Below are 27,736 nucleotides of genomic sequence, written 5' to 3' on the forward strand. Positions count from 1 at the left end.
TTTCTCTTTTCTTTACTCTTTTCTCTTTTCTCTTTCTCTTTCTCTGTCCTCTCCCCCTTGCTCTCTCCAGGCCTGATATTCCCCCTCTTAACTCTCTACATTCTCTCTTCTACTTTGTTTCCTTTCTTCAACCACTGCCTCATTCTATTCTACCTCCCCCTCCAAGTGAGATTTATGCATTCTCTCTTGAATTGTACTTGTTGCTTATCTTGTTTGGGTCTGTGCCTTATTGTATGGTTATGCTGTATTATATGGCTACAATCCACTTGCAAGTAAGTACATTCCATGTATGTCTTTCTGGGTCTGGATTACCTCATTTATAATTATCTTTTCTAGTTCCATGCATTTGCCTGTAAATTCCCTGATTTCTTTGTTTTTAATAGCTGAGTAGTATTCCATTGTGTAAATGTGCATGGCTTCTTTATCCATTCTTAGATTGAGGTACATCTAGGTTGTTTCCAGATTCTGGCTATTAGGAATAAAGTTTCTATGAACATAGTTGAGCAAGTGACTTTGTTGTATGGTGAAGCATGTTTCGGGTATATACCCAGGGATAGTATAGTCTCGAGGTAAAGCTATTTCCAATTTTCTGAAAAAAGTGCCAGATTGATTTTCAAAGTGGTTGTGCAAGTTTATACCCCCACCAGCAATGGAGGAGTGTTCCCCTTTCTTCACACCTTCACCAGCATTTGCTGTTGCTTGAGATTTTGATCTTAGCCATTCTGACCTGTGTGAGATGTAATCTCAGAATTGTTGTGATTTGCATTTCCCTGATGATTAAGGAAGTTAGCATTTCTTTAAGTGCTTCTCAGATATTCGAGATTCCTCTGTTGAGATTTCTCTGTTTAGTTTGATGCCCCATTTTTAAATTGGGTTAATTTGTTTATTGGTGTTTGATTTCTTGTGTTCATTATATATTTTAGATATTAGGCCTCTGTCTGATGTAGAGTTGCTGAAGAGCTTTTCTCAATCTGTAGACTGTCATTTCATTGTATTGACAGTGTCCTTTGCCTTATAGAAATGTCTCAGTTTCAAGAGGTCCCATTTATTAACTGTTTATCTTAGAGCCTGAGCTGTTAGTATTCTGTTGTGGAAATTGTCTCCTGTGCCAATGGGTTCAAGACTCTTCTAATAGATTTAGTGTACCTGATGTTATATTGAGGTCTTTGATCCACTTGGATTTGAGTTTTGCAGGGAAAGAAATATAGATATATTTGTACTCTTTACATGTTGATATCAAGTTAGAAAAGCTCCATTTGTTGAAGATGCTGTCTTTTTTCCATTGTATGGTTTTGGCACCTTTGTCAAAAATCAAGTGTCCGTAGGTATGTGGGTTTATTTCTGGGTTTCTGTTAGATTGCATTGATCAACCAGTCTATTTCTAAGCCATTACCACAAAGTTTTTATTACTATTTCTCTGTAGTATAGCTTGAAGTCAGGGCTGGAGATACTTCCAGAAGCTTTTTTATTGTATAGGACTGTTTTAGCTATTCTGCGGTTTTTGTTCTTTTCATATAAAGTTGAGAATTGTTCTTTCAGGTTCTGTAAAAATGTGTTGGTATTTTGATGGAGATTTCATAGAATCTGTAGATTGCTTTTGGTAAGATGGCCATTTTTACTATGTTAATCCTACTAGTTCATGAGCATGGTACATCTTTTTATCTTCTGATATCTTATTCAAAGACTTGAATTTCTTGTCATACAGGTCTATCACTTGTTTGGTTAGAGTTTCACCAAGATACTTTATGTAATTTGTGGCTATTGTGAAGGGTGTAGTTTTTCTAATTTTTTCTTAACCCATTTGTTGTTTGTGTACACGCTGGCTACTGATTTTTTTATGTCTTATTGTTGTTATTTTTATTTATATTTGGGGTGCTGGGAATCAACCCCAGGGTCTTTTGAGTACTAGGCAAACATATAATCACTGAGCTACATCACAAGCCCCCATTTATTATTTATTGATGGTTTAATATCTTCTTTACCAGAGAAATCTCAATGTTATTATAAAACAGTGTTTTTTTAATTTAGTTATTTTTATAAACATTTCAATCCCATAGTTATTGTCTACATTCCTTAGTATAGTCTATCCTTGAAGAATGCATACAAAGACACTAAAAAACTTTTGAAGCATAATTAAAATTGATTCAATCTGACTTTTGTATCATTTAGTGATGATCCTACAGAGAGGATTATTATTATTATTATTATTATTATTTAAATTTTTTATTAATTACACTTTATTCATTTTGTATCCCCCCATAAGCCCCTCCCTCTTCCCCTCCCGATCCCACCCTCCCCTTTCTGCATGCATGCCACTCCCCAAGTCCACTGATAGGGGAGGTTCTCCTCTTCTTTCTCATCTTAGTCTATCAGTTCTCATCAAAATTGGCTGCATTGTCTTCTACTGTGGCCTGGTAAGGCTGCTCCCCCCTCAGGGGGAAGTGATCAAAGAGCAGGCCAATCAGATTATGTCAGAGGCAGTCCCTCTTCCCATTACTATGTAACCCACTTGGACACTGAACTGCCATGGGCTACACCTGTGCAGGGGTTCCAGGTCATCTCCACGAATAGTCCTTGGTTGGAGTATGATTTTCTGGGAAGTTCCCTGTGTTCAAATTATCTTGTTCTGTTGCTCTCCTTGTGGAGTTCCCATCCCCTCCAGCTCTTACTATTTCCCACTTATTACATAAAATTCCATTCTCTCTGCCCATCAGTTGGCCATCAGGCTCAGCATCTGCTATGACAGTCTATACTGCAGAAGTTTTCAGAGGTCCTCTGTGGCAGGTTTCAAGGTTGTTTCCTGTTTTCTTCTGGCTTTCAGAGGCCCTCTGTAGCAGGTTCCGAGGTTGTTTCCTATTTTCTTTTTCTTCTGATGTCCATCCTCTTTGCCTTTCAGGATGGGGATTGAACACTTTAGTTAGGGTCCTCTCTTTTGTTTAGTTTGTTTAGATGTACAGAGTTTAGTGAGTTTATTCTATTTTGTATGTTTATATGAGTGAGTATATACCATGTGTGTCTTTTTGCTTCTGGGACAACTCACTCAGGATGATCCTTTCCAGGTCCCACCATTTACCTGCAAATTTCATGATTTCCTTATTTTTCATTGCTGAGTAATACTCCATTGTATAGATGTACCACAGTTTCTGCATCCATTCTTCAGTTGAGGGGCATCTGGGTTGTTTCCAGCTTCTGGGTATTACAAATAAAGCTGCTACAAACATGGTTGAGCAAATGTCCTTTTTGTGTACTTGCACCTCTTTTGGGTATATGCCTAGGAGTGGTATGGCTGGATCTTGAGGAAGCGCTATTCCTAGTTGTCTGAGAAAGCGCCAGATTGATTTCCAGAGTGGTTGTACCAGTTTACATTCCCACCAGCAGTGGAGAAGGGTTCCCCTTTCTCCACAACCTCTCCAGCATGTGTTGTCCCTTGAGTTTTTCATCTTGGCCATTCTGATGGGTGTAAGGTGAAATCTCAGGGTTGTTTTGATTTGCATTTCCCTAATGGCTAATGAGGTTGAGCATTTCTTTAAGTGCTTCTCTGCTATTCAATATTCCTCTACAGAGAATTCTCTCTTTAGTTCTGTTCCCCATTTTTTAAGTGGATTACTTGGTTTATTGTTTTTCAGCTTGTTTAGTTCTTTATATATATTGGATATGAGTCCTCTGTCAGATAAAGGGTTGGTGATGATTCTTTCCCAATCTGTAGGCAGTCGCTTTGTTTTGATGACGGTGTCCTTTGCTTTACAGAAGCTTTTCAATTTCATGAGGTCCCATTTATTGATTGTTGCTCTTAGAGCCTGTGCTGTTGGTGTTCTGTTCAGGAAGTTTTCTCCTGTACCAATGAGTTCTAGGGTATTCCCCACTTTTTTTTCTAGTCGATTTAATGTGTCTGGTTTTATGTTGAGGTCTTTGATCCACTTGGACTTCAGTTTTGTGCAGGGTGATAAGTATGGATCTATTTGCATTTTTCTACATGTAGACATCCAGTTGGACCAGCACCATTTGTTGAAGATTCTTTTTTCCATTGTATGGTTTTGGCATCTTTGTCAAAAATTAGGTGTCCGTAAGTGTGTGGGTTTATTTCTGGGTCTTCTGTTCGATTCCATTGATCCACCATTCTGTTTCTATGCCAGTACCATGCAGTTTTTATAACTGTTGCTCTATAGTACAGCTTGAGATCAGGGATGGAGATACCTCCAGAAGATCTTTTATTGTAGAGGATTGTTTTAGCAATTCTCGGTTTCTTGTTATTCCATACGAAGTTGAGAATTTTTCTTTCCAGGTCTGTAAAGAATTGTGTTGGCAATTTGATGGGAATTGCATTGAATCTGTAGATTGCTTTTGGTAAGATGGCCATTTTTACTATGTTAATCCTGCCAAGCCATGAGCATGGGAGATCTTTCCATCTTCTCATATCTTCCTCTAATTCTTTCTTCAGAGACTTGAAATTTTTTGAATTACTCTTGTACCCATCCAGTTTGCTGAAGCGGTTTATCAGCTGTAGGAGTTCTCTGGTGGAATTTTTGGAGTTGCTTATATATGCTATCATATCATCTGCAAAGAGCAATACTTGACTTCTTCCTTCCCAATTATTATCCCCTCAAGCTCCTTCAGTTGCCTTATTGCTCTATCTAGAACTTCAAATACTATATTGAAGAGGTGTGGAGAGAGTGGGCAGCCTTGTCTTGTCCCTGATTTTAGCAGAACTGCTTTGAGTTTCTTGACATTTATTTTGATGTTGGCTTTCAGCTTCCTCTATAGAGTATTTATTATGTTTAGATAAGTGCCTTGTATCCCTGATCTCTCCAACACTTTCATCATGAAAGTGTTTGATTGTAGTTTCCTGTAGATTTTTAAATTTCTTTAAGGTATTCATTCAATTCTTTCACCTGTTTGATTGTATTTTCCTTTTGTAGTTTGAGGGATTTATTTTCCTCCTTTAAGACCTCTATCATTTTCATAACCTCAGCTGTAAAATCTTTTCTTGCACTTTCGGTGTGATACTATGTCCAGGGTTCACTGTGGTAGGACTGCTGGTTTCTGGTGATGGCAAATAGCCCTGGGATTTGTTGCTTGCATTCTTGTGCTGACTTCTAGCCATCTTTATGTGTCTGGTGTTAGCAGGTCTGTTGGTCTCTGACGGTCGGAGCGTAACCATGCACCGATGTCAGTGTTTTGGAGTCTGTCACTGGTTACTCACCATAACCGCAGTCTCTGAACTTCTACCACTCAAATTCAGTATGCCCTGGATGCCACCATCTTGGAATATCCCTCTGGGCAGCTTGGGTTTTCTTTAGTGACTCCATTTCCACTTTCAGTTCTCAAACAGTTTCATTTTTTCCATTTCTTTCACTATTTGTATTTTCATAGATTTCACTAATGCATTCATTGACATCAACTTTAAGATCCTTGAACATATATACATAATAGCTATTTTGAAGTCCTTGTCTTGTGTATTGGCCCATGTTTGCTTTGGCCCATGTTTTTTTGGGGTCTGGTGCTGTAGAGTTTCTGGGCTTTGGTGGATGCCTTTTGCCTTGACTGTTACTGTGTTTTTATGCTGGTGTCTCTGCATCTGGGTTTTGAATGACGGCGATTCTAGATGTCTATGTTTGGTCTTTTCTTTGATGGGTGGCCATTCCATTCTTTGGTTTCTCTTGCCCTCTCTAGATCTTAGCTGAGTGTGGCAGCTCTGAGTTATCTGGTGTAGAATACTGTTGACTCCCTTCAAGTTGTGACTACAGGGTACCTGGTAGAATGTGTTTATAGGTGTTAAGAGCTGACATGAAAAAGTTGGCATGGGTTGGAAGGTTTGAGAAGACTGTGAAATGAGTCTGCTATGGAGATCTATAAAGCCCCTATGGAATAGAAGAAGAAAGAGGGAAGACAGGCCCCTGCAGGTTATCTGCTATTGGGCTGGGATGAGCCTGGGAAATTGGAATTTGAAGTGGAAAACACAAAGTAGAATGAAGATCATCCACTAGATGATTTTCAGGCATAGAGTGCCTGTGGTGTTGATGACTGAGACAAAGGGATAGATGGAGGAAGGCTTTATGAGATCTTCGGAATCTTCTGGGAATGGGGCAGAGAGGACGGAGAGGCCCTAGGAGGTGCTCTGCTACAAGGGATAAAACTGGGGACTTGGAATTGGAAGACAGGACTCTTTAAAAGCCTAGAAACTTGTGATTTTTTAAAAAAAAGCTATAGCCATGATGATACCTATCCCAATACATCAAGAATAAACTTTATGGCCTGACAAGGTTGCATCCCCCCAAGGGGGTGGTGATTAGAGAGCCTGTCACTGAGTTCACGCCAGAGAAAGTCTCTGTTTCCCGTATTAGGGAATCCGCTTGGAGACTGAGTCTATGGGCTACATCTGAGCCAGGGTTTTAGGTCCTCCCCATGCATTCTGTTTGGTTGGGTAACAGTCTCTTCAGTGGCCCCAGGGTTCAGTTTTTTTTTCTCTGTTGGTTTTCTTTTGGAGCTCCTGTCCCCTCCAGGACTTTATATATCCCCCTTCTTTCATGAGATTCCCTGCACTCTGCCCAAAGTTTGGCTATGAGTCTCAGCCTCTGCTTTGATGAGGGAGGGGGACACAGCTGGTATACAAATTGAATAAATTGTAATAAATGATAATAATAAAAATTTTAAAAATGAACTTTACCGTATCATTTGCAGATCTTTTGCATACCGTTTAAGGTAGCTCACTATTTTTTAAATCTCTGAATAATATTCTATTGTCTAGGCATACCACAATTACATACCTGTTCACCCACCAGCTGAAGTACATTATGGTTGCTTTGAAGCTCTGGCAGCAACTAAAATTTTGTGTGAACTAAATTTTCAATTCCTCTGGCTATATTAAAAGGAGCTCAGTGTTCTTTGTGGTTCTTTCATCATCTCCCTAGGAGAGTTCTAATGTCACCATTCTTATTTCTCAACACCTATTTTGCAGATGATCTTATTCAGATTCAGAACTCCATGTACTTTTAACATGCTGATGATATTTTTAAAGTTGGTCACCAGTCAAATAACGTTTGCATTTTAAACGTCTGCATCAAGTTGTCTACTAATTTTTTCATCCAAGTAGCTAACCAGTATCCTGCCCTTTACCTGTCAGAATCATCTCTACTTTTTCAAGATTTTTGTTTGTTTTGTTTTTTGTTTTATGTTTTGTCAAATAACAGCTCTATAAGTCCAGCTTATGCTACAAGGTTTAAAAACCTCTGCCATGCCAAGCATGGCACCTCCCAAAAAATCTGCATAACATGATCACTCTTTGTCATTGCTGGGACTGTTCCTTCATTCAAGCTTTGAGATGCAGCAATGCCATTCTTTAGTCTATATTTTCCAGGAGACAATATATTTTCATTATTGCATCCAGAACAACCTTTTATTTTTTCTTAAGATTCTTTGGAATTGCATTTCATTTTATATTTTTGAGGGAAATAACATAGTTATAGGCATTTGGTATTATAAGAATTTACTGGCAGAGCTCAGTACAATTGCTTCTTATTCACAAAATATATGATTTGTCATTTTAATTTATTTGAATTTTAGCAATTTGTATCTTTAAATGAATTCTAAATGCCTTTCAAGCTAGGCTTACCTTGTTTTAACAGTTTATCCCATATACATACAAATAGTATAATAAGCATTTATCTCAACTAAATAAATACAAATTTGTATAATCAAGACTTTAGAAAACTGTAAAAAGGGAAACTTTCCTCTTGTTACAACCAGTTGCTTGCATGGTAGGATGTAAGAACAGAGAAGATGACCAGGACTCTTTGGCTCTGATCTGGCTTTAGTGAGATTTTTCTCAAGCCTGGACCTTTGGGATTTGTTTTCATTTTTGCATGACTCCATTAAGTAAGAATGAGGCTAGTGAGAATCCACTATTCTTTTTACTAATTGAAAATAGATATGTTTCTAAAATATATGATATTCATGGTTTCCCCTTCTTTATTTCCTTCCACATCTTCCCCATTTCCCTTTCTATCTAACTACCATGTCTTCTTTCTCTCTCTCTCTCTCTCTTTATAAAACAAACAGGCAAATAAACAAACAAACCAAAATAGAATGAAACAAACAGAGGAAAAACAAAACAAAGAAAAAAACATGAGCACACACACAGAGACAGAGAGAGAGAGCACCCTCTCCCCATTCCAAACAACAGACTGGAAAGCATAATAATATAAGCAAAAGACCAGTTAGGTAAAAATGTCTAGACAAAGCATTATGAGACAAAACACCTTCAGAAATACCATTGAGTTTATTTTGAGTTGGCTGTCTACTGCTAGACATGAGACCTGTCCTTAATTGCAGTTTTTTTTATAATTGAATTTATTTATTTTTATTAATTACAGTTTATTCACTTTGTATCCCCTCATAAGGCCCTCCCTCCTCCCCTCACGGTCCCACCCTCCCTCCCCCTTCTTCATGCATGCCCCTCCCCAAGTCCACTGATAGGGGAGGTCTTCCTCTCCTTCCTTCTGATCTTAGTCTATCAGATCACATCAGGAATGGCTTCATTGTCATCTTCTGTGGCCTGGTGAGGCTGCTCTCCCCTCAGGGGAAGGTGATCAAAGAGCAGGCCAATCAGATTATGTCAGAGGCAGTCTCTTCCCATTACTATGTAACCCACTTGGACACTAAGCTGCCATGGATTACATCTGTGCAGGGGTTCTAGGTTATCTCCATGCCTGGTACTTGTTTGGAGTATGAGTCTCTGGGAAGACCCCTGTGTTAAATTTTTCTGGTTCTGTTGCTCTCTTTTTGGGGTTCCTGTCCTTTATACCCAGTGAAACTCCATTGGAGAAAACTATGCTTTCTTTTCCAAGTGGTTGTCAATTGTAGGTAGCTTCTTGATTAGGAATAGGAGATTTCCTTTTGTCAGTGTCTGGACATCATCTGGTTTGGACCTGTTCAGACTCTTCTGCACACAGTGCCACTATCTTTATGAATTCAAATCCAGAAAGGATAGAATGGTGATTATGGCTACAGGATAGAACAATGACTATGGCTATAGATGTCAGGCATAGGTCAACAAACTGGTAGATAGAAAAGTTTGTTCTGGGACTATAAGGGACTTTGTCAGTATTTCTATTTCATTTTAAAAACTACCACTAACACAGCTATTATCCATTGATGTAGCTTCTGCACTTAAAATCTCTGGCACAGCTCTTAAAAGTCATCAACTCCAAATAGCCTATTTCTTTTTTTTTAAATAATGAGATGATTTGTTTTATGGGAATATTTAAAAATAAAATATTATCATCACAGTAAAAACAAGAAGATCCTAAAGGTATGCAAGTTCCTTTACTAAAGACACAGGAGAAATTAAGGGAAGTCAGTCCAGATGGAAGGCCATTCATTCCCGCAGTGAGAGAACTGCCTGATGCTTCTTGCTGATGTGTTTAAAAATCTTGGCCTTCTCCACTTTCTTTGTTTTCTGGTACCCGAATCCACCGCCACCTTCTCTCTTTTTAAGCTTGCCATCATTGCTGCCCACTTTCAAATCAATGGACAGAGAGACCTTAAAACCAAAAGACAGAGTGACCTGAGGCAAATTTAAGTTGTTCACATTGAAGAACTGCTTGAGAGAGCGGGAGTCATACGCTCGAATGTAGGACTTGTGCGGTTCCTGGGCAGACTTGTGAAGGAAGTAGTTCTTTTCGATCAGCTTTTCCAGCTGAGACTGAATATCAGAAACTTTAGACGAGGAAAAGTCAAACTGATTCAGTGGAACCTTGGACTGCTTCAAGTAAGGAAGGAACCTCAACTCCTCAGGGTTCAGGATGAGCTGGGCGTGCCCTCTTCCATTCAGGCCCCTGGCTGTTCTACTCACAGGATAAATGTATTCCTTAGGGTCATCAAGAGGCTCATAGTGAACAATCCAGTCCACTTCAGGGATGTTCAGCCTCTGGCTGCCACATCAGTACACAGCAGCATTCTGCAATCTGTGTTGCAGAATTGGAGGAACGTGTTTTTGGTTTTTTTTTTTTTTTTTTGCTTTTGCTTTCCACGCATGTTCAAGACAGGCAGGTCAGTGTAGTTCAGTAGCTCATAGTGGTATTTCATGGACACACACAATGAAAAGAAGACCATCGCTTTCTTCTTCCAGTTCTTAAGATATGTGAAGAGCAAAAGGAACCTCTTCTCAGAGGGACAAACAACATACCCCTGCTCAAGACCGTCCACTGTGGCCATCTCTTTATCATTATCGGTACCCACATACAATGGCTTTTTTTTTCTTTTTAGAGAGATTCTTGCCAAGTCTTCAACTTTTTGAGTTTGTGTGGCAGAAAAAAGCATGGTTTGCCTGTGTGCTGGCAAAAGTTTAATAATTTACATTAATTCTTCTTCAAACTCAACATCCAAGATATGGTCAGCCTCATCAATAACTGACACTGTAGGTTCTTGTACATAAACCCTGGAGTATTCTGTATGTTGTCTAGAAGCTGGTCTGGAGTGGCCATGATGATGTTGATCCCACTGATGAGGCTTCAGCAGACCCGTTACTGCAACCATGATCAGCCTGCACGAATGAACGCGGTGCGTCATCTGTTCCTTAAGAACACCAAAGGTCTGCACGGCCAGTTCTCTGGTAGGAGAAATAATCAGGACTCCTGTTCCATTCCTGGGCAAGAACTTCAGCTTGACAGTGAGCTCGATCATAGGGATAAGGAAAGCGAGGGTCTTGCCGCTACCTGCTTTTTGTAGCTGTCAGAAGATCCCTGCCTTCCAGAAGTGGCCTGATAATTTTATGCTAGATCTCTGTCATGTGTTTGAAGCCTATTTCTTCTATAGCCTTCCAAGTGTTTTCATGGACAAGATTAGACAAGGAAGCAAACCACCTGTCAGTTCTAGGGGCAGACTGGGCACGTCACTGTCATTTGGCTTCTCCACACCACCTTCTGTTTCCTCATGAGCCTCTGTGTTTTCTTCTGTTTTTGCTTTTTTGGTGTCAGGCCTAGGATTACATTTTCTTCTTCCTCTTCCTCTTCCTCTTCTTCTTCCATGTCTTCCTTTTCTTCTTTCATGTCTTCCTTTTCTTCTTTTTCTTCTTCTTCCTCCTCCTCTTCTTTGGCTCTGAATCAGGAGCTGCCGCTGCTGCTGCTTCTCTATTGGTTAGGGTAAGTTTTTGGGGTGATCTTTTAACCTTTGTATTTTCCACTGCCTCTTCAGGCATGTCTCCACCTTGTGCTTCTGCTGAGCCCACGTCACAGAATGCTTCAGGGCTTTTTTTTTTTTTTCCAACTTTTCCAACTTTTCCACTTTTCCTGTTTCTTCAGGCACATCTCCATTTCGAGGTTGTGATAGGCTCGTGTCTGAAGCTTCTTGCAGGTTCCACTGCCACAGCTTCTCGATCTTGCGCAGCAGTTTCATCTGTAAGTACGGCATGTTGCCTGGCGGGCTGCACCGAGCATCGGTGCCTGTGTGCAGTTAGAACTCGGACGTTCGTCGCTGGACGCCGGTGGACCCGTGGGGCAGAAGTGCCAGCTTATTCTTTATAGAACTACTCTTGCACAGTGAGGCTCCATTTATGATTACAATTCGAAGTCCATTGACACATTCCCATTTCGCTGTTTGAAATGGATTTCACACCATGAAAACATGTCCCCTTTAATGATATATGTGTCATCAAAAACAAAGGAACAAGGCTAATATCTAACTAGAGCCTTCATCCCTGCTAGTGTTCATGAAAGGTACTCTGAATGATGTGAGAAGAAAAAGGTATAAAAAGTCAGCTATTAGAAATAGTCCTTGTTCCCCTCATTATGGGAAACCAATTGGTTACTGAGTTACCACAGGCTACATCTGAGCAGAGGTTTTAGGTTACATTCATACATGGTCCTTGGTTGCATGTCAGTCTCAGAAAAGACCCTGTGCCCAGATATGTTTGGTCCTTGTGGAGCTCCTATCCTTTCCTCATCAGACTAACTCCCCTTCTTTCTTATGATTCCCTGTACTCTGCCAAAGGTTTGGTCATGAGTCTTTGCTTTGAAAACACTGCTAGTTAGAGTTTTTCAAATGCGCTCAGTAGACTCCTGTCAATGTTTAGTGTGCTCTTTGGCCTCCCCACCCCCCAAGGGAGGAGCAGTCCTGTTAGGCCACAGAGGAGAGCTTTGCAGCCAGTCCTGAAGATACCTGATAAAACAGGATCGAATGAATGGGGAGGAGGTTCCCCCTATCAGTGGACTTGGCAAGGGGCACGGTGGAGATGAGGGAGGGAGAGAGGGACTGGGAGGAAATGAGGGATCGGGACACGGCTGGGATACAGAGTTAATAAAATGTAACTGATAAGAAAAAAATAAAATTAAAAAAAAGAGTCAGCTATAAACCCTGTGGTTATAATAGTGACCTGCTTGCATGGTATCCTGGTGTACTAATGGCACAAACATTGTGGAGTAATCAACCACTATCTGATTGAATTTAAGGCCCACTCCATGAGCTGAAACCCATGTCTAACACTGCTCAGGTTACTAAAAGCCTGAGACTAGATAGGCCACGGACTTAGGATGAAACTGAATATTAATGCTCTGCTAAAGAAACACAGAAATAAAATGATTCCTAACATTTTGCTATACCCATAGATCAGTGTCCTGCTCAGCCATCATTAGAGAAACTTCTTCCTGAAGCAAATGAGGACCAATACTGGGGCACACATCTGGACACCGTACAGAGTGGAGGGACTTCTGAACTCTCAGACCTAAATGGGGTGTCTTCGTCAAAACGTTCCCTTCATGTCTCATTTGTATGTGTTTGTGTGAATGTGTGTGCGTATCTGTAATTATTGTGCTTTTCTTTTAATTTGACTGTTTATTTTTTAAGGAGAGAGGGACACACACACAAAGGACAAAAAAAGAAAGAGGGAGAGAGAACACATGGATTTGGATGGATGATGAAATGAGGTATGAAGGATCTCAGAGGAGATAAGGTAAGAGACATTGGTCAGAATATACTGTGTGAAAATTATTTTCAATAAAAAGAAACTATAATCCCTTCAGTGCAAACTAATGGTATACTAATGGTTGATAAATAGTTCCACCATACACCTTTAACAGGCAGCTGAAAAAATAACAGGTTAATGATAGAATATTATGAAAATTGCTATTGCTGAATTTTTTGCCCATTAAATTAGTTAGCTAATTGTCACTAAGTTTACATGGCATGATGTTTTAAAATAAGATCTTTTTTTGTGATGAATACAGTAATTTCAATGAGCAAATGAAGCCAGACTTAAATTGATTTTTCTGTGGATCTAACTGAAGAAGTAGACACAGACTACGAGGTTTCTACTTACTCAATAGTTACAAATGCCACAGAGGAAGACAATGCAGCCAGTCCTGATGAGACCTGACAGGCTAGGGTCAGATGGAAGGGGAGGAGGACCTCCCCTATCAGTGGACTTGGAGACAGGCATGGGAGGAGATGAGGGAGGAAGGATGGGATTGGCAGGGAATGAGGGAGAGGGCTACAGCTGGGATACACAGTGAATAAACTGTAATTAATATTAAAAAAATTAAAAAATAGTTACAAATGTGTGTCAGTTCTTATTAACAGTATAAGAGCTATGACTGGTAAAAATAAATTTTCATTGTAGAAAACAACAGACTTAGAATTATTAAACATAGTGGGTTTCTGTTGTTGAAAGCATCACACACCAGTGGCACCCATGAAAATATGCCTGGTGATACTATTGGTTGGTGGAGGACAAGGTGAGAAAATGGAAAGCAGTGAGGAAAGTACACCAATATATTGTCAAGAGAGGAGGAAAGGAATTAGAATGTCAGGCGTGACTAAGAATCATTCACAGTACTGGAATGCTTAAAAATTGTAAAAACAAGTAATCGAACATACACTCATGTTAACATTAGACAAAAAGTGGAAATGATCTGAGTGAATGGATAAACAGCATGTGACATATACATAAAATGAGATGTCACTGAGCCTTACATAGGAAGGAATTTTAGGATCTGTTCCAACATGGAGGTAACTTGAGATTCAGTGAGTTAAATGTACCAGTTAAAACCGGACAAACATTGTGTGGCTTTCAACATATAGAGTATGTTGTATATATGTGTAGTCAGCTCCCCCAAATTGATAGTAAAACAGTGGACTCCAGAAGCTGGCAGGGAGAAGACAGAGTGTTAATGTTTAATGGTTTTGAATTTTTGAAGTTTCTTGAGACTGAAGGTGGTCACAGTCATGAAATGAATGTTTTAATTTCTATGTTATGTGTATTTATTAAAAGCACAAAAAGGGAGTTCATGGTTTTCTAAAGAAACCCTTTCATCTATTTCACAGTGAACACCAATGACTGTTGCATAGAATGCCTGGTTTTGCATCATGTGCCTTTCTTTGTCTCCTACCCGGCATCACATGACCTCCATCTTCTTCCTGTTGGGCATTATCTTACTTTTCACTCCTCCTCCTATTTAAGATCATCAGGCCTCCTTCCTCTTCATACCTGGCATTATCTAGTCTCTCCCATCTTTTTATCTGGGATCATTTGGTCTCCCCTTTCTTTGGCATCACATCCACTCTCTCCTCTTCGTTCTGTATGGTACTGCATGGCCTCCTTTCTTTTCCTACATGGCATTATATGGCCTCCCTCTTTTTCCAACCCAGCATCACTGTGCCACTTTCCCTATTCTTTCTGTCTTTAGTAGGTGCCCTGTTTGGAGAACATAGTCTTCCTATACATGTCCACAGTGTGCCTTTCTTCTTTCAGGTCAGTGTTCAATAGATCAGTAAACCTTTCACCAACTCTGTCTTAAATTTCTATCTGTCTGTAATTTTCACCTGTTGTTCTTCTTTTCAACATCTATACTGTCTGCTGTGATATTTATTCATGTGTCTTATCTGCAGTTTCTCTCTGCTTTACAATGAAAGATAAACCACAGGAAGGGAGAGCAACTGCATATATTTTTCTGTTAATTGTGCCCTCTGTGTCTAGAATAGTACTGGATTCATAATGAAACCATAAATGAGTATGGTAGGGCTGTATGCAATGCAAAGTCAAATGGGGCCTGTGTGGAACAGGAGAGAAGAAATTCTGCTACCCTAAAGCATTCAGATTTATATCTAAAACTTTATGCAATTCAAAACAAGTTATTGTGTGTGTTTTCAGGGCTTGCCATGTGGTATTGGATAACCAATGGATGTGTTCTTCCCTTTTCTCCCACTCTCAGCACTCCTTTGTCCCCGGTAGTTCTCTGTCTAGGGTTGAAGCCTCTCAGGATATTTCTGCTGCCCATGCTAACATCTCTATCTGTGTAGTCTTTGTTCAGGTAATGTTGAGACAGTCATGCTGATGAGACTTCATGAGTGTAGCTCCTGACAATTCTAGGGGACACGTCTCTCAGGAAACTCCCAGCTTCTCTGGTTCTTATGGTCTTTCTGCCCCTTTTCCACAATGATCCCTGAGCCTTAGGTGCAGGAGTTTTGTTGTAGGTATACTGTTTAAGACTGGACTCCACATCTCTGCAATTTTTCCATTTCTTAAATTTTATTTAGAAGATGATATAGCTATATTATAATATCAAAAACAAAAAACACAGATAATGAAATCAACAAGATTTAAATGAAAAGGCAGCTGCATTCACTCATCAAGACCTCTGCTTATCTCCCCAAAATAAAGATTAAAACCATCACAATATTTTGTTAAGTATCATATGGACTTATCAGCTGTCTAGAACTTGGATGATTTTATGCAGCAATGAAATAATCCTAATTACAGTTGCGTTCCCAATTCTTCTTTGTTGTCAGAATAAACAACACTTTGAAAGGTCTATACTGGGTCTGTGCTTTTAGGCCACCCTTGAATAGCTCATAAATGTTCCAGTGTGGTGGCTCCACTAGGCTCATCATGGTCCAAACACAGGAGGCCATTGTAGATGGAGAAATCGGGACTTATTAAAATCTGGAGTTTGAAAACTGCATCTCATTCTACCCCCTTAGTTAAAAAAAAAATACCGCATGTAGCTAGTTGAAAGACTGCTTTTTCAAGAAGGAGGTCTCTTCCTTAATCACTTCCAGCACTCAGTTGGATGTGACTGCTGTTCTGGGATTCTGGTGAGTGAGTAAGTTCCCCGAGCCTGGGGGCCAAGGAGAGTTGAGCTCTAGAGGAGGAAAGCTATTCATTCAGACTTGTCAGCACATCTTTCTCTATGAATTACTCTCCCTAACATATCAGGCTTTTTTCTTTTCCTTTGGTATAATAAAAGACTTTCTGTAAGAATGGGGTCCATTCAGAGCAGGTTGCCACAAACATAGATCTCCTTGTTCATAGTATTTCAGCCAAAGTACACTTCTCAGAAAATAGGATTGGGAAGAAGTGGAATGGCTGACTCACACGGTATTTGTTATGTGGGATTTTGAATATGTTATTATTACCCAGCCAAACAAACCCCTCCCTTTTATGCTGGCATTGAACACAGGTGGCGTGCCTGTCATGGCGACCAGAATATAAGTTTAGCATAGGAACTAAATGAGAATCCATCTACGCTGAGTGTAGAGGAAAGGCACAGTCCCTCTCACATCCAAGGAATCTTCAGAGCCCAAGAAAGAGCAGAAATTATACACTAAGTGCCATGATCCAACCAGCTATTTATAATTGAAATTTCATCGCAGTAAGAATCTCGTTCTATACAATGCTTAAAAAAGCAATCAAGATCCCAAATTATCACTCATGCTGCTTCTTCAGACAATCACAGACCAGACAACCATTCTGATGAGTTCATTCCCAAGAACTAGTCACTTTTTATGTTTACTTCAGAAACATTGTGCTACAGTGAGTTAAAAGTGAGTTTGTATTATCCTTCTATTTATTTTTTAAGCATGTGTTTATTATGTACACAGTGTTCTGTCTGCATGTACATCTCCTTGTTTGCCAGCCTAGGACCTCAGATTTCACTGGATATGGTTGTGAGCCATTATGTGGTTGCTGGGAATTGAACTCAGGTCCTTTGGAAGACCAGCCAGTGCTCTTAACTTTGAGCCACCTCTCCAGCCCCTGCATTGTCATTTTATAAGGAAGGGATTTATATGAAGACTCTCACTCACAAATCTTCTCACAAATATTCCACTTTTTCCTTTCTTCTCTCTTCCCTCATCCTTTCTCTTGAGAAGAGAAGCTTTACTTATAAGTCATCTGACTATGTTAAAGATTTGAAAGCATAAGGTTTATAAATAATTATAATTATATAATTATAATCTATAAATATTAATAGATTCTGAAGTTCATAAGAAATTCTCCACAGCACTGAGATACATATGCCTTTCAGTTTTTAGTAATGTAAAAGCACAATAAAATCTCACTCATTTAATCATCATTTGTTCAAACACAGTCCACGAATGGAATCATGTGAGGAGAATCTGAGCACTTGTGAGAAAACTCTAAGAAAACAAGACAAGAGTCATATCACCCCAGTTTCTTCAAAACATGGAATTGTTCTTGTGCGTCTCCTAGTAGTAGCAGATAGAAGTGAGTTTACTTAAAATTACTGATTATTACTTACTATTGTTATTCAATTACGCATCTATGGAAAATACGCTTTTGCTCTATGTCGCATATCCATGTGACTGTATACTTTATTCATGTGGTTCTTCTTAACCTGCAGAGTATAAATTGCCTGATGCTCTAAATTAAGTTGGATATTGAGTGAAACTTTACTACTCCTCATTTTTCTGCTCCTTTCTCCCAGGTCACGCCACATCCAGACCAGTAAACAGCCACTCATTTTCTTTTTCCATGTATTGTGAATTGATGCTCGTTTTCTGATATCTCCAAAGTTTTGCCCAATTGAGCATGAATGAATAATATCATTATGGGAAAAGATTTCTCTTTATTTGTGACAATGCTAATTGTCAATCATTTATTATCTTAGAGTCAGACAGCTCTAAAATCTATACAGTATACTTTCAACCTATCTGGGAAAGCATAGGGTTAAAACATCTTGAGAACTTGAAATAAATAAATAGCTTATCTCAAGGAAGTGGGATCCCAGAATTGCCCTCCACAGTGGCTGTGCTGTCTTGAGTGAGATTTCCTAATTTCTGTGTTTGTCCAGTTTCTCTATCTGTGATTTAAGAGAGCACCATTCAACTATTTTGCAAATGTTTCTGGGGCAAATAGAACCCTCTACACAGCTAGTAGAATGTAAATTAGTTCAGTAACCATGGAAATTCATGTGTAGGTCCCTCAAGAAACCAAAAATTCATCTACTACATGAGCCATCTAGGTATATACTAAGACTGAAGTCAGTGGGCCACAGAGATATTTTCACACCTATGTTTATTTAGCCATATTTACAAGAGGCGATTTATAGAATCATCTTATGTATCAAAGAACAGGTGAATGGATAGAGAAAAAATGATCTATTCATATAATGAAGTTATATATAGAAGAATGAAGAAGAATGAAATTATATTATCTATAGAAAAATGAACACATTTGGAGATTATAATAGTAAAATATCCTAGTTCTAAGATGAAAAAAGCCATATATATATGTTCTTACTAATTTGTGTATCCTCAGATTTTGTACAGGTAATAAAATAATACATAATGTAATGTATATAGTGACAATAGAGGGGAAAGTAGAGGAATAAAATGTAACAAAGGAGAGAAAAGAAAGGGTTTGTGGATGGGCAAATATGACCAACGCTCATGAGATACATGTATAAAGACATCTTTATAATCTGTTATTATGTGCAATGAGTATATGCCATCTCAAAGTAAAAAAAAATGTGATAAGGACTTAAACTAACACATGTAAAAAAAAAAAACTTAGGATAGTAGCTAGCCTGAAATGTTTTGATAAACAATCATTATTTTTATGCTCATGACACATATAATAGACTTAAATATTCAAATAGCTTTGTAAAATATTTGATTATATTCCACATTGCAAAAGGAAACCTTTGCACTGCAAAGATTCTAGTTATCATGGGTTCTGAATTAGTTGTAACCAAGTCAAACGTTTGTCTAATTTGGTGATAAAGCAAAATGCCCAATAGTATATGGATTTAAGTAAACAACTTACGGTTGAGGTATTAGAAGCTAGCATATCTGAACAGAGTGGTTCGAAGTCACTAACATTCCTGCCTAATTAAACTCAAAAGTTGTTTCCTTTCGTTTTCTCGTCCTCTGCACATTGCCAGTCAAGTTATTCTATTCCCGCGAGACTGTAGTTTTTGTTGTTTGTTTATTTGGGACAGCGTCCCATATGTCTCAGGCTTTCCTCATACTTCCTATGCGGATGTGGATATTCTCAAACTTCTGAGTCTCCTTCTTTTACTCCCCAAGAATTAAGATTACGTACATGCACCATCATGACTAGCTACAAGACTTTCAAAGCACTCCTTAAAATCAGCGTCTACTCTGGCCTGTTTTACATTTCCTGCATTTCCCATTTCTCCTTAGGTTGGTAGTATCAAACAGCTCCCATGACTCTACAACTTCCGTGTTCCTTTTAAATCTTTTAACTCGCAGTCCTGAAAATCATCCCGGACCCTTTACAGTTATATTGGATTCATCATCAAGCCTTGTGATTTTAGCTCTGTTACCTTCCACCATTTGGCCTAATGTCTTTTCCTACCATCCTTGTCTCAGTTCACATCCAGAATACTCTCATCCAGAATCCAGCAGCCATCTCTTGCTAAGTTCTCCCAGCTCCACTCTTGGCTCTCACATAGTGTCAGCTTTTCATACAGTACCAAAGTGTTCTCTTACCCAAAGTCTATTGGAACATCCCCATTCCAAGTCCCAATCATTTGATGCTCAAATCAGAGTACAGTTTTTAGTTCTCTTCTTGGCCTCGGGGTTTCTTGTGGGCTGGCTCTGGATTAGTACATTCTAAACACTTGCATCTTTCCTCACTTTTCCAATAAATTGAGGCCAAGTTCCTTCTTAACTTTTAACTTTTTCCATGACTTTAATCCTGTGATTTTCTGTTGCCTGTATTCTTATTATTTGAAAATATATTTTCATAATATTTCAGACTATATGTCTCCACTGCTGTCCTTTTCAGACATTTGTAGACCTTATGCTTGTGTACATTGAACTATACAGGATTCCTGGTTTACCTAGGATTGTTGCATTATCACTAGATTTTGTGTTCCACAAAGCAAATGTTTCCCTGTTCAGAAATTATGGTCAAAATACTATGTATAAATACTTATGTATAAATTTATTAAATCTCTAAAAAAATGAGTTTTAAATTAAGGAATTTGAAGACATAGTTAGTTGACAAGAAAATGTACTGAAACATGCAAATAATTAAATAAGATATTTCTCCCTACCTCTCCCATCCCCAATGGTCCCTTTTTTAATTTCTTGGATTTCTTTGTTCAGTGGAAGGTGGTTAATAAAAAACAACAACAACAACAACAACAACTGCCCAAAGCATAGAGAATAAGAGTTTATGGAGTCCTCATCCACAGATGGGATATCTATGTTTTCCTTTCCCTCTCTACACAGCTAAGGAAGCATCACAAAAAAAGGGGACAGAGAGACTCTAAGAGGCATAGGTTAGAGAGAGCCAGAGTGAAACAACAGCATATCAAACAACAGTATGACAGGACCCCTGCATTCATGAGCTCACAGCAGATATGTTGTCTGACAAGACCTGTATAAAATCAATCCAGCCAACACTTTGGCTTGGTGGTAGAAAGGCTCACTAGCCCCCAAAACCTAGCTGAAAATCTAGTTCAAAAATTTAGCTGATAGTTCTCTGAAAGGAAGTCAGTTTTATTCACGGGTGAGGCTCCTGGTAAATTGATCTTACTTTGTTGGATGGCTCCATACTTGTGTGTGTGTGTGTGTGTGCTGTGTTGTGTGTGTGCGTGTGCATGCCATGGTTCACTGGGAAAAAAACCTTAAATGCATTTTACTAAGCAAAATAAGTTAACCTAGAAAGAATCCAATTATATGTCATTCTAAAAAACGTAAAATTATGGAGTCTGTAGAAGAAGAATCAATGGGATGGTCTTCAGAGTTTGGGAGTGTAGAATAGTTGAAAAGACACAGCATGGAGGGTTTTAGGGTAAAATTATACTTTTTCTATATGATACTATAATAGTGGATAAAGACCACCTTATAGTATGCCAAACTGCCAAACTGTAGACTTTGAGTGATAATGTTGTAACAATATGGTTTTGATTATATATATATGTGTGTGTGCGTGCGTGTGTGTATCCTGGTAGGGATGCTAATAGCGGGGCATTTCTTTTTATTATTATTATTATTATCCTTTATTACAATTTATTCAATTTGTATCCCAGCCGTGACCCTCTTCCCTTTCTCCTTCCTAACCCACCCCTATCCCTCTTCTCTCTCAATGCCCCTCCTATAGTCCACTTATAGGGGAGGTCCTCCTCCCCTTCTATCTGACCTTAGCCTATCAGGGCTTATCAGGACTGTCTGCATTGTCTTCCTCTATAGACTGGCAAGGCTGCACCTCCCAGGGTGAGATGATCCGAGAGCCTGCCACTGAGTTCCTGCCAGAGAAAGTCCCTGCTCCCCTTACTAGGGACCTCACTCAGAGACTGAGTCTATAGACTACATCTGAGCCAGGGTTTTATGTCTTCTCCATGCATTGTCCTTGGCTGGGGTAACATTCTCTTCAGGGCCCCCAGGGATCAGTTTTTATGGCTCTGTTGGTCTCCTTTTGGAGCTCCTGTCCCTTCTAGGACAGGTTTTTCAATCCCCTCCTCTTTTCCAAGATTCCCTGCACTTTGCCCATAGTTTGGCTAAGAGTCTCAGCCTCTACTTCCATACCTCAATTGGTAGAGTCTTTCAGAAGCCCTCTGTTGTAGGCTCCTGTCTTGTTCCATGTCTTTTCCTGCTTCCAATGTCTATCGCGTTGTAACACGGTATTTCTAGCTCACTGTCTCTCGGTGTGTAGAAATTATGTGGGGATCTGTACTGTCTGCTAATTTTGTTATGAACTTAAAATTGCTTGGAAAATAAAATGAAAAACAAGGCTGGTGTACAGATCATCAATAAAACATGTATGTAGGGTGCTAATCACCTTGGGCTCAGTCACTAGCATCAAAACAACAATCATTGACATCTTAAATGAATTGGATCATCAGACAAGAATATTTACCATTATTTTTATTGTTTATTACAATGTATTCACTTTGTATCCTGGCTGTAGCCTCCTACATCATCCCCCCTCATCTCTTCCCAGTCCTATCCTCTTCCCTCCCCATGCCCTTCCTCTAGTCTACTGATAGGGGAGGTCTCCTCCCCTGCTATCTGACCCTAGCCTATCAGGTCTCATCAGGACTGTCTGGATCCTCTTTCTTTGTGGACTAGTAAGGCCACCTTGCAAGGGGAGGTGATCAAAGAGAAGAATATAAGATTCCTGTCTGGCGTGAACTCAGTAGCAGACAGGAATCTTATATTCTAAATTTTACCCTACTCAATGATTATGACTTGGATGTAGTCAAATTTTCTACATTTCCCAGTTATTATTTTCCACAAATTAATAACAAGGATATATGATTAACAAGGTGACTTCAAGTATTTATTTTTAAATGATACTGGAGAACCTATTTGAATTTTTATTTTTTGGGTGGATACTTACTGCATTGTGGGGTATTGGCTAAAATGTAGTAAACTGACTATTGTTTTCAAAAATCCGAACACAGACAATTGAATGAACCAATGAGTCAATAGATTTTGTGACTTTTGTTGTATTCATTCATCTTTCCTTCCTGTTTTTGAACAATAATAATATGATTACAACAACGATGACAACAACACATCCCTCTTAAATATAATTTTCAACACTAATGATTTCCAGGTGCCTGACTATAGTGTTCATGCAGATGTCTGGACTGAGCCCCTGGTGTTGATTCTTTGCATGGCATCTATGCCATTCCTTTGAAGTCCTTTCCATAGACATATCTCTTCAGTCCTTTCTTCATTATTATATTCAGAAGCCGTTCCAATTTCCATTATCTTTCTGATTTTCCACAAAGTCCCAACTGAATAGAAAGAAGCATTAGTTTTGGAATCTTCCATTCAGCTCTTTCAACTGAGACTGTTTGATTGGTTCTAATTAAGAACATACATTTCTGGTCCTTAGCTAATTGCAAAAAAAAAAAAAAAGAAAAAATCTATCAATCTGAAGATGCTATAAGTACTCTCTAGATGGTACCTAGCTCAGCTAAGGTAATGTCTCTCACCTGAGACATCACTGTAGTTAGTGTGCCTTAGGCACAGCAAAAATCAGCCCAGCTTTGAAGGCAGTAGCAATCATTTGCTCAGTTCCCAAGATCAGAATTCCCCTTCTCTTGTACATGGAAAGGAAAGACCTTCACTGATCCCTAGCTATAACTTACAATTCTGGATTTGAGCAGTTATATATATAAACCATTTCTCCCCATATTTGTGTAAATGAACAACAATTATTATGCATTGTTTTGTGCAGAGAATCCTTTAAGTTCACATAAAAATATCATCTAAGTGAGCCATGTCTATTTCAAATTCTTTTTAGGATTAAAGGAAACATATTTTGTTTTGTTATGCCTTTTGGTACTGTCAGAATTTTTAATAAGTTTGATATGTTTTAAATATTTGTTTTTTTTTTTCATTTCAATATTTATTTATTTTTTATTTTTTTTTTATTTTTTATTTTTAGTTACATTTTGTTAACTCTGTGTCCCAGCTGTATCCCACTCCCTCATTCCCTCCCCAACCCCACACTCCCTCCCTGGTCTCCTCCCTGCCCCTTTCCAAGTCCCCTGATAGGGGAGGACCTCCTCCCCTTTCATCTGTCCCTGTTTTATCAGGTATCTTCAGGGCTGGCTGCAAAGTCCTCCTCTGTGGCCTAACAGACTGCTCCTCCCCTGGGGGGAGGTGTCAAACAGCCTGCCCTTGAGATCCTGTTAGAAATAGTCCGTGTTCCCCTTACTTTGGAAAACTACTTGGTTACTGAGCTACCACAGGCCACATCCAAGCAGAAGTTCTAGGTTATATCCATAGATGGTCCTTGGTTGAGTGTCAGTCTCAGAAAAGACCCTGTGCCCAGATATATTTGGTCCTTGTAGAGCTCCTATCCTTTCCATATCATACTAACTTCCCTTCTTTCATATGATTCCCTGCACTCTGCCGAGGGTTTGGTTATGAGTCTTAGTGTCTGCTTTGAAACACTGCTAGGTAGAGTCTTTCAGATGCCTTTTGTGGTAGACTCCTGTCATAAGTTCAAGGCACATCCCATTTGTCTTTCTAAATGAAGATTAATCACCTTCGCCTGTGTCCACTTTCTTGATTATCCTCTTTAGGTGTGTAGATTTCATTATGTTTATCATGTCTTGTAGGTCTATATAAGCGAGTATATACCAAGTTTGTCTTTCTCCTTCTGGGATACTTCACTCAGAATGATCTTTTCTAGATCCCACCACTTGCCTGCAAATTTCATGATTTCCTCCTTTTTGATTGCTGAGTAGTATTCCATTGTGTAAAAATACCACAATTTCTGTATCCATTCCTCCGTTGATGGACATCTGGGTTGTTTCCAAGTTCTGGCTATTACAAATAAAGCTGCTACGAACATGGTTGAACAAATGTCCTTGTTGTGTACTTGAGCAAATTTTGGGTATATACCTAGGAGTGGTATAGCTGGGTCTTGAGGTAGCACTACTCCTAGTTGTCTGAGAAAGCGCCAGATTGACTTCCAGAGTGGTTGAACCAGTTTACATTCCCACCAGCAATGGAGGAGGGTTCCCTTTTCTCCACAACCTCTCCAGCATGTGCTATCACTTGAGTTTTTCATCTTGGCCATTCTGATGGGTGTAAGGTGAAATCTCAGGGTCGTTTTGATTTGCATTTCCCTAATGGCTAATGAGGTTGAGCATTTCTTTAAGTGTTTCTCTGCCATTCGATGATCAAGGACCTCAACATAAAACCAGATACTCTAAATCAGCTGGAAAAAAAAGTGTTTTAAATATTTGTAAAATGCAATTTTCTATTATAAAATGTGCATAATACATTTCATTTGTAAAGTTAAATTTGCAACACATGTTTAGTATGTATACTTAAATCAATAAGCATTTTGTGTTTTAGGACTATACCAGACATGGGACTGTAAGGTCTAGTGGTAATTTAGGGTTTTGTGGGGGAAATGACAAATGTAAAGAAGAACTTATTGAAGTATGGGTGATGATTTGTAAGATTAAGATTTCCTTTCAGTATATAGCACTCAGAATACTATTTTCTTCTAAAATATTTTTTGGTTCTTTTGTTGAGGTAGGATCTTACTACAGAGCTCTGGATGACCTTGAAAGAATAATCTTCTTGTCTCAGCACCCTGTCTGCTGTAAATGAAAGCAAATGTCATCATGCCCAGAGTGTTAAATTTTAGTTAACAGTCAATCAGAAAGGAATAAAAAAGCTTATCATAATGCAGCAAAGAATGTGTGAAGGGCAAGGACCAAACATATCTGGGCACAGGGTCTTTTCTGAGATGGACACTCAACCAAAGACCATGAGAGGATAAAACCTAGAACCTCTGCTCGGATGTGACCTGTGATAGCTCAGTAATCAATTGGTTTCCCATAGTAAGGGGAACAAGGACTATTTCTAACAGGAACTCAATGACTGGCTCTTTGACCTCCCCACCTCCCAAGGGAGGAGCAGTACTGTTAGACCACAGAGGAGGACTTTGCAGCCAGTCCTGAAAATACCTGACAAAACAGAGTCATATGAAAGGGGAGAAGGTCCTCCCCTATCAGTGGACTTGGAAAGGGGCAGGGAGGAGATGAGGGAGGGAGGGTGGGACTGGGGAGGGAATGAGGGATACAGCTGGGGTACAGAATTAACAAAATGTAACTAATGAGAAAAATAAAACTTAAAAAAAAAGAATGTGTGAAAGGAACAATAATTTGCTTAATGATATGAGTTGATGCTTCGGGTTCATTTCAAAGCACTTTGTGTGATACAATAACATATTTCATGTTTTAAACAACACCTATAGCATGAAGATTTTTTACTAATTAGGATTTCCAAGGGTAAAGAAAAAAAACTAAGGATTAAAAGAACAACTCATTTTCCTAGGGTCATGTGACTTTTGGAGTTGGGTTTTGTCCCATGAAGCTTAAGCCATGACCATAACTATGATACAAAACTGGCTTCTAGCTTACTTAGAAGCAAGGCTGTTCAGCACATGTTCAGAATCTTCACAGTTCTTCCATTCCATTTTTGTTCTATTGTTTTTTTCCATTCTTTCTACTGAAGAATGAGAGAACCAGGAAAGGCAATAAAGAAACAGCACATTGTATCTAACGAGACAAGATGGCAACCCAGGTTCTTTCTTAATTCACTGTGATGGATCATACAATGGGCACATGTGGATTCAGGTGAGATGAAGAATATCTCTGTGGTAAATTGAGGTTGAATTGGGTTGCTAAATGCTTTGGCATTTATATATTTGTAGTGAAAGCAGAGTTAGGGATTCCTTCTCTAAATGAGATTACTCAAGAAGGAGAAACATAAAACACACATACACACACAAATACAATCTGTAAAATAATGACTTCTCTCAAGTTCCCACATTTGGTAATGGTGTCGTGTTTTGTTTATTTGTTCGTTTGTTTAACATAAACATAAGTGAGCCATAAATATAATTCATGTTTGGTCTTAATGATTTCAAAGTAATTAATGTGATCCAGGCATTGTTATAAATGTTCTCCCTGCATTTACTTAGTCTTCATGACAACCAAGAAAATCACAAGCATCTGTTCTTATAGATGAGGAAATTGAGTTTTGTTTGACCAGGTCATTGTCACACTGCCGAAAAGACTCTGACTTGATGCCAGATTGTCTGGCCACAGATCACATTCTCCTCACTGTTCAGGTGAGGTCACCTGGATCTGTTTTGACATATAGGAGGCCCACAAGAAACACCAGTTTAATTACTGAATTTCATGGATGTTTAGTGATTCTGCCTTCCATTACAGATTCTGTTTTTAAAACCAACATGAATATTAAATACAAGCCAGAACTGAAAAAATGAGGCAGAGGAATTACAGAAACTTTCATAGTAGTGTCAAAGATCTTTCATAGCCCAAAAATTCTCTCAAGCCATTTTCCATGCATGCCGCTCCCATGCACTAGTAAAGGTTCCAGAAAACATGCACTTGGAAGGTTTTCTTCTTTTCTCTTTGATTACTGCACTTCACTCACCAGCACGGAAGAGAGTTCACTCATTAGCTTCTCACCTGAAGTATATGCAACCTTCCTCTCCATTCGCCAATCACCTACTTATCCACCCTCCAGGCTCCAAATGTGCCTGCCAAATGACATTTATACTGGATATGCTAGTCAACAAAGAGTTCACTTAAGATCATTGCAAAAGTGAGAGAAATTGTATTCAACTAAACTGAAACCAAAAGATACGGGAGTGAACTATTCCAAAAAGTACTTGAAAGGTTGGGCAGGATGTTACTGAGTGCAATCACGCCATCTGATTTGGTTGGTTACTTCCCATCCTTCCACAGAAGCTAACATCTTGAGGAATTTCTTTTTTATGTTTCCAATAACCTGTTTTATTTTTTAAAATTTTTATTTTATTTCCTTTTTTAAAATTTTATTTCTAATTACACTTTATTTACTTTGTATCCCCCTCCTCTAGTTCCCTCCGTCCTCCTCTCCCAATCCCTCCCTTCCTCCGTCTTCTCCACACATGCCCCTCCCCAAGTCCACTGGTAGGGGAGGG

The 27,736-nt window shown here is 39.0% G+C and overlaps 1 pseudogene; it reads right to left on the bottom strand.

The window, feature by feature from the left end:
* Window positions 1-9,342: 9,342 nt before the first annotated feature.
* Window positions 9,343-11,406, bottom strand: LOC129690831 (ATP-dependent RNA helicase DDX18-like; annotated as a pseudogene).
* Between the last annotated feature and the right edge of the window lie 16,330 nt (window positions 11,407-27,736).

The sequence above is a fragment of the Psammomys obesus genome, unplaced genomic scaffold (assembly GCF_907164565.1).
Source record: "Psammomys obesus unplaced genomic scaffold, mPsaObe1.curated_primary_1811, whole genome shotgun sequence".
NCBI classification, from domain to species: domain Eukaryota; kingdom Metazoa; phylum Chordata; class Mammalia; order Rodentia; family Muridae; genus Psammomys; species Psammomys obesus.